Source organism: Vulpes vulpes, chromosome 12 (genome assembly GCF_048418805.1).
Source record: "Vulpes vulpes isolate BD-2025 chromosome 12, VulVul3, whole genome shotgun sequence".
Lineage (NCBI taxonomy): Eukaryota > Metazoa > Chordata > Mammalia > Carnivora > Canidae > Vulpes > Vulpes vulpes.
In genome coordinates, this window is record NC_132791.1 from 23,666,251 (window position 1) to 23,678,972 (window position 12,722).

Genomic DNA, 12,722 nt, shown 5'->3' on the forward strand with positions numbered 1-12,722 from the left:
TAATTACATTGATAAACCCCCTAGGCAAGGCTCACTAGAAGAAAAAAAAAAAAAAAACCTATTGTTATCAGAAATGAAAGATAGTACAGATCTTACAAATATTACAACAGTACCACATCAAAACAATTTTAAAAAAACAAACAAAAAACAATTTTATGCCAAGTCTGTCAATTTAGCTGAAATAAACCAATTTCCTTTTTTTTTTTTTTTTAAGATTTTACTTATTTATTCATGAGAGATAGCGAGAAGTAGAGACTTAGGCAGAAGGAGAAGCAGGCTCCCTGCAGGGAACCCTGATGTAGGACCCAATCCCAGGATCCCGGGACCATGACCAGAGCTGAAGGCAGACAGACACTCAACCACTGAGCCACCCAGGTGTCCTTCTTTTTTTTTTTTTTTTTTTAATTAACCAATTTCTAGGGGCACCTAGATGGCTCAGTAGGTTAAGTGTCCAACTCCTGATTTCGGCTCAGGTCATGGTCTTATGATCATGAGATGAAGCCCCATGTGCGGCTCCACACTGAGCATGGAATCTGCTTAAGATATTTTCTCTCTCTCTCTCTCTCTCTCTCTCTCCCTCTCTCTACCCCTTCTCCCCAAAAAAGTAAGATTCTCTCTCCCTCTCCCTGGCTCCATGCAGGAAGCCTGACATGGGACTTGATCCCCGGTCCCCAGGATCACGCCCAGGGCTGAAGGTAGTGCTAAACCGCCAAGCCACCCGGGCTGTCCTAAAAATATTTTTTAAAAAGAAATAAACTAATTTGTTAAAAACCACAAACTACCAAAGACCACTGAAGAAGAAATAACTTTGGCAGCCCTGTATCTATTAAAGAAATTTAATTTGTAAATTACAACCTCATCATAAAGAAAACTCAGGACCCAGGGATGCCTGGGTGGCTCAGTGGTTGAGTGTCTGCCTTTGGTTTCAGATCATGATCTCAGGATGAGCAGGGAGCCAGCTTCTCCCTCTGCCTATGTCTCTGCCTCCGTGTGTGTGTCTCTCATGAATGAATAAAATCTTAGGAAAAAAAAGAAAAAAGAAAAAGAAAACTCAGGACCCAGACTGCTTTACTGGTGAAATCTTCGAAACACCTAAGGAAGAAACAACACTAATTCTATACAAACTCTTCCAGCATATTGAAGTGGAGGGAATACTTCCCAACTCATTCTATAGAAACATTAAAGAAACATTACCTTGATACCAAAACAGCCAAAGAAATTACAAGAAAATTACAGAATATCTCTCATGAACATAAATGCAGAAATTCAACAAAATTTAAGCAACTCAAACCCAACAATATGTAAAAAGTATAATATATCATGATGAAATGCGGTTTTTCCGAGAAACACAAGATTGGTTAAATATATCTTCTTTTTAAAAAAAAAAATTATTTATTTATTTATTCATGATAGACAGAGAGAAGCAGAGACACAGGCAGAGGGAGAAGCAGGCTCCATGCCGAGAGCCTGACGCAGGACTCGATCTCGGGTCTCCAGGATCACGCCCTGGGCCAAAGGCAGGCGCCAAACCGCTGGGCCACCCAGGGATCCCTGGTTAAATATATCTTAAAAAAAAAAAAAAAAAAAAAAAAAAAGCAATGTAATCCACCATATTAACAAACAAAAGAGAAAATTTTTTTAATTTTTTTTCAAAAGAGAAAAATTATACGATCTCAATAAACACACAAAGAACAAAACTAACAAAATCTAATACCCATTCCCAAAAAAAGTCTCAGCAAGCTAAGAATAGAAGGGAACTTCCTCAATCGATAAAGGCCATCTATTAAAAAAAAAACCCTACAGTTCACATCATACCTAATGTTAAAAGACATTCTACTTAAGTTCAGGAATAAGGCAAGGGTGTCCACTTTTATCACATTTATTCAACACTGTATTAGAGGTTCTAGCCAGTGTAGTATGAAAAGTAAGTAAAAGGCACCAAGTTGGGAAAAAAACATGTACAACCTGTCTGTATTCATAGACAACATGGTCTATTGAAAATCTGGTGGAGTCTATAAAAAAAGTACAAGACTAATACAATAGTTTAGCAAGGTTGGAGGCTATAAGATCAACACAGAATAATCAATTGCATTTTTATATACTAGCAGTGAACATTCAGAAATTAAAATTTTAGGGGTGCCTGGGCAGCTCAGTTGGTTAAGCACTGACTCTTAATTTTGGCTCAGGTCATGATCTCAGAGTTGTGAGATCAAGCCCAACGTTGGGCTCCACCCTGGGCATGAAGCTGCTTAAGATTCCCTCTCTCCCTCTCCCTCTGCCCCTCCTCCTATTCACAAGCACACAGTCTCTCCTAAAAAAAAAAGAGAGAGAGAGAGAGAGAGAGAAAGAAATTAAAAATTTAAAAACCATCATTTACAAAAACACCAAAAAGTATGAAACAGTCAGGAATATATCTGACAAAAAATGTACAAGACCTGCACAATAAAAATTACAAAACCCTGCTGAGAGAAATATGAGACCATCTTAGTCTGTTGGGGCTGCTACAACAAAATACTGCAGACTTAAGTGGCTTATCAACCGTAGAAATGTATTTCTCACAGTTCTGGAAGGTAGGGAAGTCCAAGATCAAGGAACCAACAGATATGGCATCCAATTAGAGCCTGCTTCCTGGTTCACTGACAGCTGTCTTTTTGCTATAACTTCACATGGCCATAAAAAGGGACAAGGGAGTTCTCTGAGGCCTCTTTCATAAGGACATTAATCCCAGTCATAATGGTTCCTCCATCATAACCTAATTACCTTCCAAAGGCCTGACCTTCAAATCCTATCACACTGGAGATAGATTTCAACATATGAATTTGGGAGATACATAAACTTTCAGTCTACAGCAAAGACCAAAATAAATGGAGAGAGAAACCATGTTCATAAGTTTTAACACCCAATACTGTTAATATTATCAATTCTCCCCAATTTAACCTACTGATTCAATATAATCCCAAACAAAATACTAGCAGGGTTTTTGTAGATATTTTGAAAACCTAATTGTAAAATTCATACACAAATGAAAAGGACCTTAACAGCCTAAACAACTTTGAAAAAATTTCTGATTTTTAAATTTATTATACAACTACAGTAGTCAAGAAGTGTGATGTTGGCATAAAGACAAATAGATCATGACGCTTGGGGGGCTCAGTGGTTGAGCATCTACCTTTGGCTCAGAGCATGATCCCAGAGTCCGGGGATGGAGTCCCACTTCAGGCTCCTTGCGTAGAGCCTGCTTCTCCCTCTGCCTGTGTCTCTGCCTCTCCCTCTCTGTATCTCATGAATAAATCGATAAAATCTTTAAAAAAAAAAAAGACTATTAATTTCAGCCCAGGGCATGAGCCTGGAGACCCGGGATCGAGTCCCATGTCAGGCTCCCTGCATGGAGCCTGCTTCTCCCTCTGCCTGTGTCTCTGCCTGTGTGTGTGTCATGAATAAATAAAATCTAAAAAAATAAAATAAAATATTTAAAAAAAAAAATTTTAATACAAAAATGTTTGTTGGGGCTCAGTGGTTTAGCACCTGCCTTCGACCCAGGGCACGATCCTGGAGTCTCGGGATCAAGTCCTGCATCGGGCTTCCTGTGTGGGGCCTGCTTCTCCCTCTGCCTGTGTCTCTGCCCCTCTCTGTCTCTCATGAATAAATAAATAAATAAATAAATAAATAAATAAATAAATAAATAAATAAATAAATAAAATCTTTAAAAAAAAAAAAAGTTTGTTGAAGCAAAGACAGTATTGATGAGCATCCCTGGCACCCACATTCTGAGCTCTTGATATCAGTTCTGCATTCATTCTTGGAGAATGGATCCCTGTGTGGCTCAGCGGTTTAGCACCTGCCTTCGGCCCAGGGCATGACCCTGGAGTCCCAGGACTGAGTCCCCCATCAGGTTCCCTACATGGAGCCTGCTTCTCCCTCTGCCTGCGTCTCTGCCTCTGTGTGTGTGTTTCTGTCTCTCTCTCATGAATAAATAAATAAATCTTAAAAAAAAATTATTGGAGAAATGGTCATTTTCAGATGTACAGGAAGAATTTATAAGATTAACCTGGGCCATTTGTTGTATATGAAAGAAATCTTTCAAAGATTTAAAGCTTATAGAACACTTGGTTGGATCAAGTTGGAAGAGCATGTGACTCCTAATCTTGGGGTCATGAGTTCAAAGCCCATGTTAAGTGCAGAGATGACTTAAATAAAACTTAAAAATATGTATTTTTAGTTCATGCCAAATACCTACCAACTTGATCAAAAATGAAACCTGTAGATCAAAAACAATGACTATAGATACAGCATGTGACTCTTGATCTCAAGGTTGCAAGTTCAAGCCCTGGGTATACAGATTACTTAAAAATCTTTCTTTTTTAAAGATTACTTAAAATCTTAAAAAATGACTATAAGTTTTCAAACACATGGTATAAATTCACAAGTTTATGATAATACTCAAAGAAAAGATCCTTAGAAAACCAACAGCTGGGGCACCTGGGTGGCCCAGACAGTTGGTCATCTGCCTTTGGCTCAGGTCATGATCTCAGGGTCCTGTGATCCAGGCCCATGTCGGGTTCGCTGCTCAGTGAGGAGTTTGGTTCTCCCTCTGCCCCTGCCCCGCAACTCGTGCTCATCTATCTCTAATAAACAAAATCTTTAAAGGAAACCAACAGTCAAAAAAAGGGAGGGGGGCACCTAAGTGGCTCAGTCAGTTAAGTGTCCAACTCATAATCTCAACGCAGGTCTTTATCTCAGAGCCATGAGTTCAAGCCCCACGCTGGGCTCCACACTAGGTGTGGATACTTTAAAAATGAACAAACAAACCTGTTACCAGAAGAGATGACTGTTACACTAACTCTACTCTGAAATTGGTTAATTAAAAGAATGAAGCATTCATTCTCCTTTCCTTTTTTATTGTTTTTTATTTTAATTCCAGTATAGTTAACATAGTGTTTATAGCAGCTTCAGGTATACCATACAGTGATTCAACAATTCTATACTCAGTGCTCCTCATAGTTAAGCGTATTCATCCACTCTTTTCAATAGGAACTACACTACAGCATAAGTCTGTTGCTGACAGAAAGCTCTTTAGATAAGAATAGTACCTCAAAAACATAAATATAACAGAAATAGCATGATGATACAATTTGACAACTTACTAATTAAGTAACTGATTCAAGTATCATCAGTGGATACTAAACTATTAGGACAAGATGCCTGGGTGGCTCAGTGGTTGAGCATCTGCCTTTGGCTCCGGGCATGATCCCACAGTTCCAGGATCGAGTCCCATATCAAGCTCCCTGCATGCAGCATGCTTCTCCCTCTGCCTTCGTCTCTACCTCTCTCTCTCTCTCTCTCTCTGTGTGTGTCTCTCATGAATAAATAAAATCTTTTTAAAAAATAAACAATTAGGTCAAGATTAACGGGGAATATTATAAGAGAAGGATCAGGCTGACACCGTCTAAACACAACTAGAATCACTAAAAGTGGGACAACCATTCATTATATATCTCCCAGTGTGATACAAAAGGAAGTACAGAACACCATCTGTGTGGTAACTGTTCCCCCCACCATCAAAAAATAAAAATAAAAAACATGAATTAAATCAAACTTCTAACCATTAGTTTACAGAAGAGAGAAGTAAAAATAAATAAATAAAGCCCACAAGAATGCACAGATACTGAACACAGCATACCTACGTGAGAAATGCCCTGGTTTCTTCAATGAATCAATCACATGAAAAAGGGGTAATTATCATGTAATTAAATGTCTTAGACATGAAAGCAAAATAAGTGATAAATATGGACCTTATTTGTTTGTTTGTTTAGAGATGGGGGGGGGGGGAGAGGCAGAGACACAGGCAGAAGGAAAAGCAGGCTTCATGCAGGGAGCCCAATGTGGGACTCAATCCCAGGACTCCAGGATCATGCCCCAGGCCAAAGGCAGGTGCTAAACCCCTGAGCCACCCAGGGATCCCTATGGACCTTATTTGAACTGTGAATGGAGCAAATCACTTTTAAAATGACACTTTTAAGATTTGAGAGAGACAGAGCATGTGTGAAAGCATGAGTGGGAGGGACAGGAGAGACAGAGAATTTTAAGCAGACTGCACTGAACACAGAGCCTAACTTGGAGCTCAATCCAATGACCCTGAGATAACCTGAGCCAAAACTAAAAGTCGGACACTTAATCAACTGTGCTACCCAATGCCCCTAAAGTGACACTTTTAAGACAAGAGAAATTTTAATATGGATAGCATTAGATTATAAAGAATTACTAATAACTTTTCAATGTGATAATAGCATGGTGGGTGGCTATGTTTTAAAAGCAAAAAAAAAAAAAACCTTACCAGAGGTTCATAATGTATTCACAGGAAAGTTTGAGATTTGCTTTATTTTTTTTTAAGACTTTATTTATTCATTCATGTGAGACATGGGGGGGGGGGGGGGTAGGCAGAGACATAGGCCGAGGGAGAAGCAGGCTCTCTGCAAGGAGCCCAGTGTGGGACTCAATCTGAATCCCAAAGGCAGACCTCCACCACTGAGCCACCCAGGGGTCCCAAGACTAGCTTTAGAATACTTCAGGCCTTGGGGTGCCTGGCAGGTTCAGTCAGTAGAACATGCAACTATTGATCTCAGGATCCTGAGTTTGAGCCCCACTTTGGGGGTAGAGATTACTTAAAACAGTTAAAAAAAACTTGGGGTGCCTGGGTGGCTCGGTTAGTTAGGCATCCAACTGGATTTCAACTCAGGTCATCATCCTGGGGTCGTGGGATCAACCCCACATCAGTCTCTGCACTCAGGAGTCTGCTTGGGATTCTCTCTCCCCCTTCTCCCACTGCCCCCCGCCCCGAACTCTTTCTCTCTAAAGTAAATAAATCTTAAATAATTTTTTTTAAGTATGCCTAGCAGAGAAGGGTTTCCTAAATGACAGAAAAAGCATAAACCATAAAAAAACGAAAATTTCAATTCATTAAAAATATGAACTTTTCAGGGTGCCTGGATGACTCGGTCAGTTAAGCATGTGCCTTCGGCTCAGGTCATAGACCCAGGTCCTGGGATTGAGGCCTTTGTCAGGCTCCCTGCTTAGTGAGCAGTCTGCTTCTCCCTCTTCTTCTGCCCCTTCCCTTGCTCCTGCACGCGTGCGTGCTTTCTCTCTCTCAAATAAATAAAATCTTTAAAAAATTTATGAACTTTTCTCACCAAAAGACTATGAAGAGATGAAGTCACAAATCGAGAACAGATATTTGTAGCCTATTAGTTAACAAATTAGTATACAAAATTATATAAAAATGTCTTAAAAGTCAATCAAAAAAGAGAAACTCAAAATAGGCAAAGAACCTGAATATACACTTCACCAAAGAAGCACAAATAACCAATGAACATACGAAAAGATGCTCAACTTAAGGAAATGCTAATAAAACAAAATAGATACCATTTCAAGCCCACTAGATTTAGAAAAAAAAATTAAAAGTCTGACAATATCAAGTGTTGTGGAGGAAGTGAGGAAACCAAAACACATACTGCTGGCTCTTGACTCAGTAACCACAAGATGCACAATTACCATAAGCCAATTCAGTGACTCAACCACTAGAAGTGTTTGGTAAGCAATTAAGCAACTGATAATGACCAATTCAGAATTATGAGAACACATGCAGACTACTGCCAAATACAAATTTGGGTCCTTAAAGAACTGAATCCGACCTGACTCAGCAATACAAATAAGAAAACTTTTAGTCTCTTATCCAGTTTCTCCAGTTTATTTTGTTAAGTACAAAATATTCAGGTATTCATTTCCTCCTAGAATACTAATGACATCTTGACTACAATTTTTTTTTTTAAGATTTTATTTATTTATTCATGCGAGACACACAGAAAGAGAGAGAGAGAGAGAGAGAGAGAAGCAGAGACGCAGGCAGAGGGAGGAGCAGGCTCCATTCAGGGAGCCCGATGTGGGACTCGATCTTGGGTCTCCAGGATCACACCCTGGGCTGCAGGCAGTGCTAAACCGCTGCGCCACCGGGGCTGCCCTTGACTACAATTTTAATGAACTATTTATCATTCCAGTTACACTACTATTACAAAGAGAACATGTAGTTTAAAAAGGCATTATTTTTAAAATAGTGGTTATACTTTAAATTCACTTGATAGGAATTGGAATGACCCTGTGACTGCCTAAGAGGGACAAAAGTGCAACAGTTATAGTTTGATCACTAAAGTTTAACAAATTCAAGTCCAAATTTAGACTCTACCATTTTAGATCTGTAACCTTAAATTACTCAACTTCACTGATCCTCAATTTCCTCAACAGGTAAAAAGCATGTGTATCACAACCTGCCTACCTAATCACATTGCAAAGATGAAGAGATTATGTAAAGTGCTTAACAATGCCCACCTCATTAGCATAAGTCCAGTTTTAGCACCTTTCCCTTTGAAAATCTTACTACTCTCACCTAAAATTATTTTTTATTTGTTTTAATATTTGATTTATTTATTCATGAGAGACACAGAGAAAGAGAGGCAGAGACATAGGCAGATGGAGAAGCAGGCTCCATGCAGGGAACTTGATGTGAGACTCGATCCTGGGACTCCGATCCTGGGACTCCGGGATCACGCCCTGAGCCAAATGCACATGCTCAACCGCTGAGTCACCCAGGCGTCCCTCACCTCAAATTTTTTTTTAACCTCAAATTTTTAAAGCGTAAAATTACAACTCTCAATTCATAGGAAAATACTACTCTTAATTAAAGTTATTTCCAATATTACAAAATTGTCCAGTACAGTTTAGAAGAATACCCTTCTTCTTCCTCTAAAGGCTTTCCTAAATTAGATTCTGGAAAAGAAGACAGATTTTCACTTATCTTTATGATATAGAAGCAGGGTTGCCCAAGCTATGCCAAAATCTAAACTCAGTTGATTTCTAAAATTCAATTCAAGGTTTTTTTGATTGTAAGAAAATTCTTTTTTTTTTTAAGGGGGAGACTTAAGCTGGAGCCCCATGCAAGGCTTAATCTCACCACCCTGAGATTATGTCCTGAGTCAAAATGGAGTCAGCTGCTTAACCAACTGAGCCACCCAAGTACCCAGAAAAAGCTATTTAATATTTAAGGTACCACATACTAACTTGCATTTCTTGAAAAAGCCTGTCTAAAGAAAATCACCTGATTAATAATGAGTTTATGGTACTGGGGGGTTTGGGGGGGGAGGTTGGTTTGCTTGTAGAAAAAAAAGTTTACACCCAAAATAATCTCCATGTTGGGACACCTGGGTGGCTCAGCGGTTGAGCATCTGCCTTTGGCTCAAGGTGTGATCCTGGAGTCCCAGGATAGAGCCCCACATCAGGCTCCCTGAATGCAGCCTGCTTCTTCCTCTGCCTATGTGTCTGTCTCTCTCTTTCTGTGTCTCTCATGAATAAATAAAATCTTAAAAAAATAAATAAATAAATCATCTCCATGTTAAAAACTTCAAAACAGGGGCACCTGGGTGGCTAGTCAGTTAAGCATCTGCCTTCAGCTCAGGTTGTGATCCCAGGGTCCTGGAATGGAGCCCTGCATCGAGTTCCCTGCTAAGTGGGGAGTGGGCTTCTCCCTCTCCCTCTACTGCTCTCCCCTATGGAGTCCCAGGATCAAGTCCCACATCAGGCTTCCTGCTTGGAGCCTGTTTCTCCCTCTCCCTCTGCCTATGTCTCTGCCTCTCTCTCTCTCTCTCTCTCTCTCTCATGAATAAAATCTTTAAAAGGAAGGAAGGAAAGAAAGAAGGGAGGACGGACACACAAGATAAAGTGACATTGCCCAGTCTAAGAAATGTGAATAGCTATTGATAAGAATGGTCTACAGACTTAATTAATATTATCACATCAGGATACTGTTACAGTCGTCTTGGAAATCAAAATAAAAAATAAAATTTTTCAGGGGCATCTAGCTGGCTGAGTCAGGAGAGCATGATCTTGGGGTTGTGAGTTTGAGCCCCATATTGCTTGTAGAGATTATTTTTAAGAAATAAAAAAAATATTTCAATAAAAGTAATTTTAAAAATATTTCAGATACACATAAAATATGTCATGATGAAGCAATGAGTCAAAGAAAAACTGAGGAAATTCTTATACCCACACAGTTTAATTTTCCTCCATTGTCTTCATTTCTAAAGTAACACTTTTCCTTCCAATGAGGGATAGCAAGTTAGTAAGTTAGAGAAACATTAATTTTCCCATTTCCATAATTAGAATGACTTTTTTTTTTTTTTTTTCATAATTAGAATGACTCTTAATGGAACAGACAGCAGTCAGTAAATGTTGAACAAACAGGTAACAGAGGGACGCCTGGGGGCTCAGTGGTTGAGCATCAGCCTTCAGCCCAGGGCGTGATCCTGGAGTCCCAGGATCAAGTCCCACATCTGGGCTCCCTGAATGGAGCCTGCTTCTCTCTCTGCCTGTCTCTGCCTCTCTCTCTCTGTGTGTCTCTCATGAATAAATATAAAAAAAAAAAAAAAAAAAAAAAACAGGTAACAGACTGAATAGGACAGATTAAAAATAAAAATTTAATTTATAAAACTCCACTTAATAGGTTAATGCAGAAAATGTAGTTCTTTTAGGCTCTGAATATTTCACATTCTTTATTATAAAATAATACATAAACTTTCAGTTTAACTAGTTTAGGACATTAGCTAGAAAGAACTAGCTAGGGCACCTGGGTGGCTCAGTGGTTGAGCATCTGCCTTTAGCCCACGTGGTGACCCCGGAATTCTGGAATCAAGTCTTGCATTGGGCTCCATGCATGGAGCCTGCTTCTTCCTCTGCCTGTGTCTCTGCCACCCCCACCCCCCACCCCCGCTCTGTCTCTCATGAATAAATAAAATATGACAAACAAAAAAAAAAAAAAAAACAACTAGCAATCACTAAATACTAAACGCCCTGTCTTCCCCCATCTAATGTGACAAAATTCCAAAGAGAAACATCATATCTATTCAATTTCCCAAATGCTAATAACTAAAACTTAGGAAAGAGAAAACAATAATAAGTAGGGTTAGAACACAAACTATTTAATAGTTAACAAAATTACGAAATCTGGTTTTCTAACACTCTATGGTGTTTATTTTATCTTTTTAAAAAGATTTTATTTATTTATTCATGAGAGATACAGATTGAGAGAGAGACATAGGCAGAGGAAGAAGCAGGATCCATGCAGGGAGCCCGATGTAGGACTCCGATCCTGGGATCCAGGATCACACCCTGGGCCAGCAGACGCTCAACCACTGAGCCACCCAGGCATCCCACTCTCTGGTGTTTAAAAACACAAATTTTTATTCCAGCTTGATATAAAATGTATTTTCATTTTCAAGAGGCTAGTCTGGAAACAAGTACGTGTGGAGACAACCAAAGGTCAGAGATCCCTGACAGAAATCACATAAATGAAAAGTAACTTGAGGTTCCACAATAAAGATCTGGGGCTGTTTCTGAGGCCCAGGTGGGCTGCATGGCTAAGTCCCCACCCAAGAAATAAACAAAAGAGGCAAGATAAACACACTGGAGAAGGTCAGACAACGTCAAAGACACCCCAAAGACCCCCTCACCCTGGCTCCGGTGTCCTCCCATTCTCCCTAATCTCAACGCCTCACGGAGAAGTAAATCTGCATCTCACTTCCCCAACTCACCCTCAACTCCCGATCACTTGCTTTCTTTACTAAAACATGGGTCCTCTTCCCCGAAATCCTCTAATTCCCACCGAGCTCTCACTCCAGCCAGATACACATCTACCGCGCCTTTCAGTACCGTATTAGTCCCCTTAATCCGAACTCATTTTTTCCGCATCCCATCTGCCTTCCGCCCCTTCAACTCTGGTCCCCTCACTCCGACCTTTCTCCCAGAATCCTCCCCAAGTCACGGATCTCTGGCCCCTTCTGCCTCCCACCCCCTCAACTATAGCTCCTTTCTTCCCGCTCGGCCTCCAACCTCCTCCCAGGGAATCCTCTCCCATCCGTCTCCCGGTACCGGTCCCCTCCCCCAACTCCGCCCCTCTCCCACTTCTCCCAGCGGGAGGCCCCCTCACCTGAACACCGCTGCTGCTAATGTCCCAGAACCCGAAAGGTGCTGGCGCCGGACGGCCTCCCAGGCTCGGTCCCCGCTGAGCTCCTGACGGCCCCTAGGGAGAGCGAACGCCACCACCTCCAACTCTGCCCGCCTCGGGCCAGGCCGTCACCGTAGCCACCGCCAGTGCCACAGCCGCCATGTTGAAGTCCTATTTCCCTCCTCCTTCCCCTCACCGCCCCGCCCCTTAGGGCGTCTGACGTCATGGCGTCGCGCTCCACCCTCCTTGGGCCAATGGGAGGAGCCGACGGTGACGTAGCTAATCTCTCTTGTACTGCCCGACTCTAGTTGCCTGGACCGCTGCAATTGGAACGGATGGACTTTGCTGACCTAAAGAAAGGGAAGGGGGGGGGGGGGGGCGGTTACTGAGAGGGTAAGGCGTAGAGGCTGGAGAAGCAGCCCAGGCGAGAACCTGAGAGGCTAGAATCTCCAAAGGACGCACAAAGACTTCATAATGAGACCTACTTGGGAATCAGAATGTCTGGCTTCTGGTCCCGGATCAGTGATCTGGTGGTACAAGTCCTATTCTTTCTGGGTCTCATTTTCCCCATTTACAAAGATTGAGTTAGAAGGTGACCTCTAAGTCTCCCTCCAATTGTGACATCCAGCGCTTTAAACTAGGTAATCCAATCCCAAACATTTACTGCCTTCTGCAT

General features: G+C 41.1%; 1 protein-coding gene across 3 annotated transcripts in view; it reads right to left on the reverse strand.

Annotated features, from left to right (window-relative positions):
* Window positions 1-12,396, reverse strand: part of UBAP1 (ubiquitin associated protein 1) — a 56,729-nt gene extending 44,333 nt beyond the window's left edge. For 2 of the 3 annotated variants that reach the window (XM_072728085.1, XM_072728082.1), the window contains exon 1: window positions 12,029-12,264. The gene's annotated coding sequence lies outside the window, so the exon portion shown is untranslated. Of the gene's footprint in view, window positions 1-12,028 lie in introns of all 3 variants that reach the window. The other variant, XM_026008961.2, reaches the window with a different exon arrangement.
* Between the last annotated feature and the right edge of the window lie 326 nt (window positions 12,397-12,722).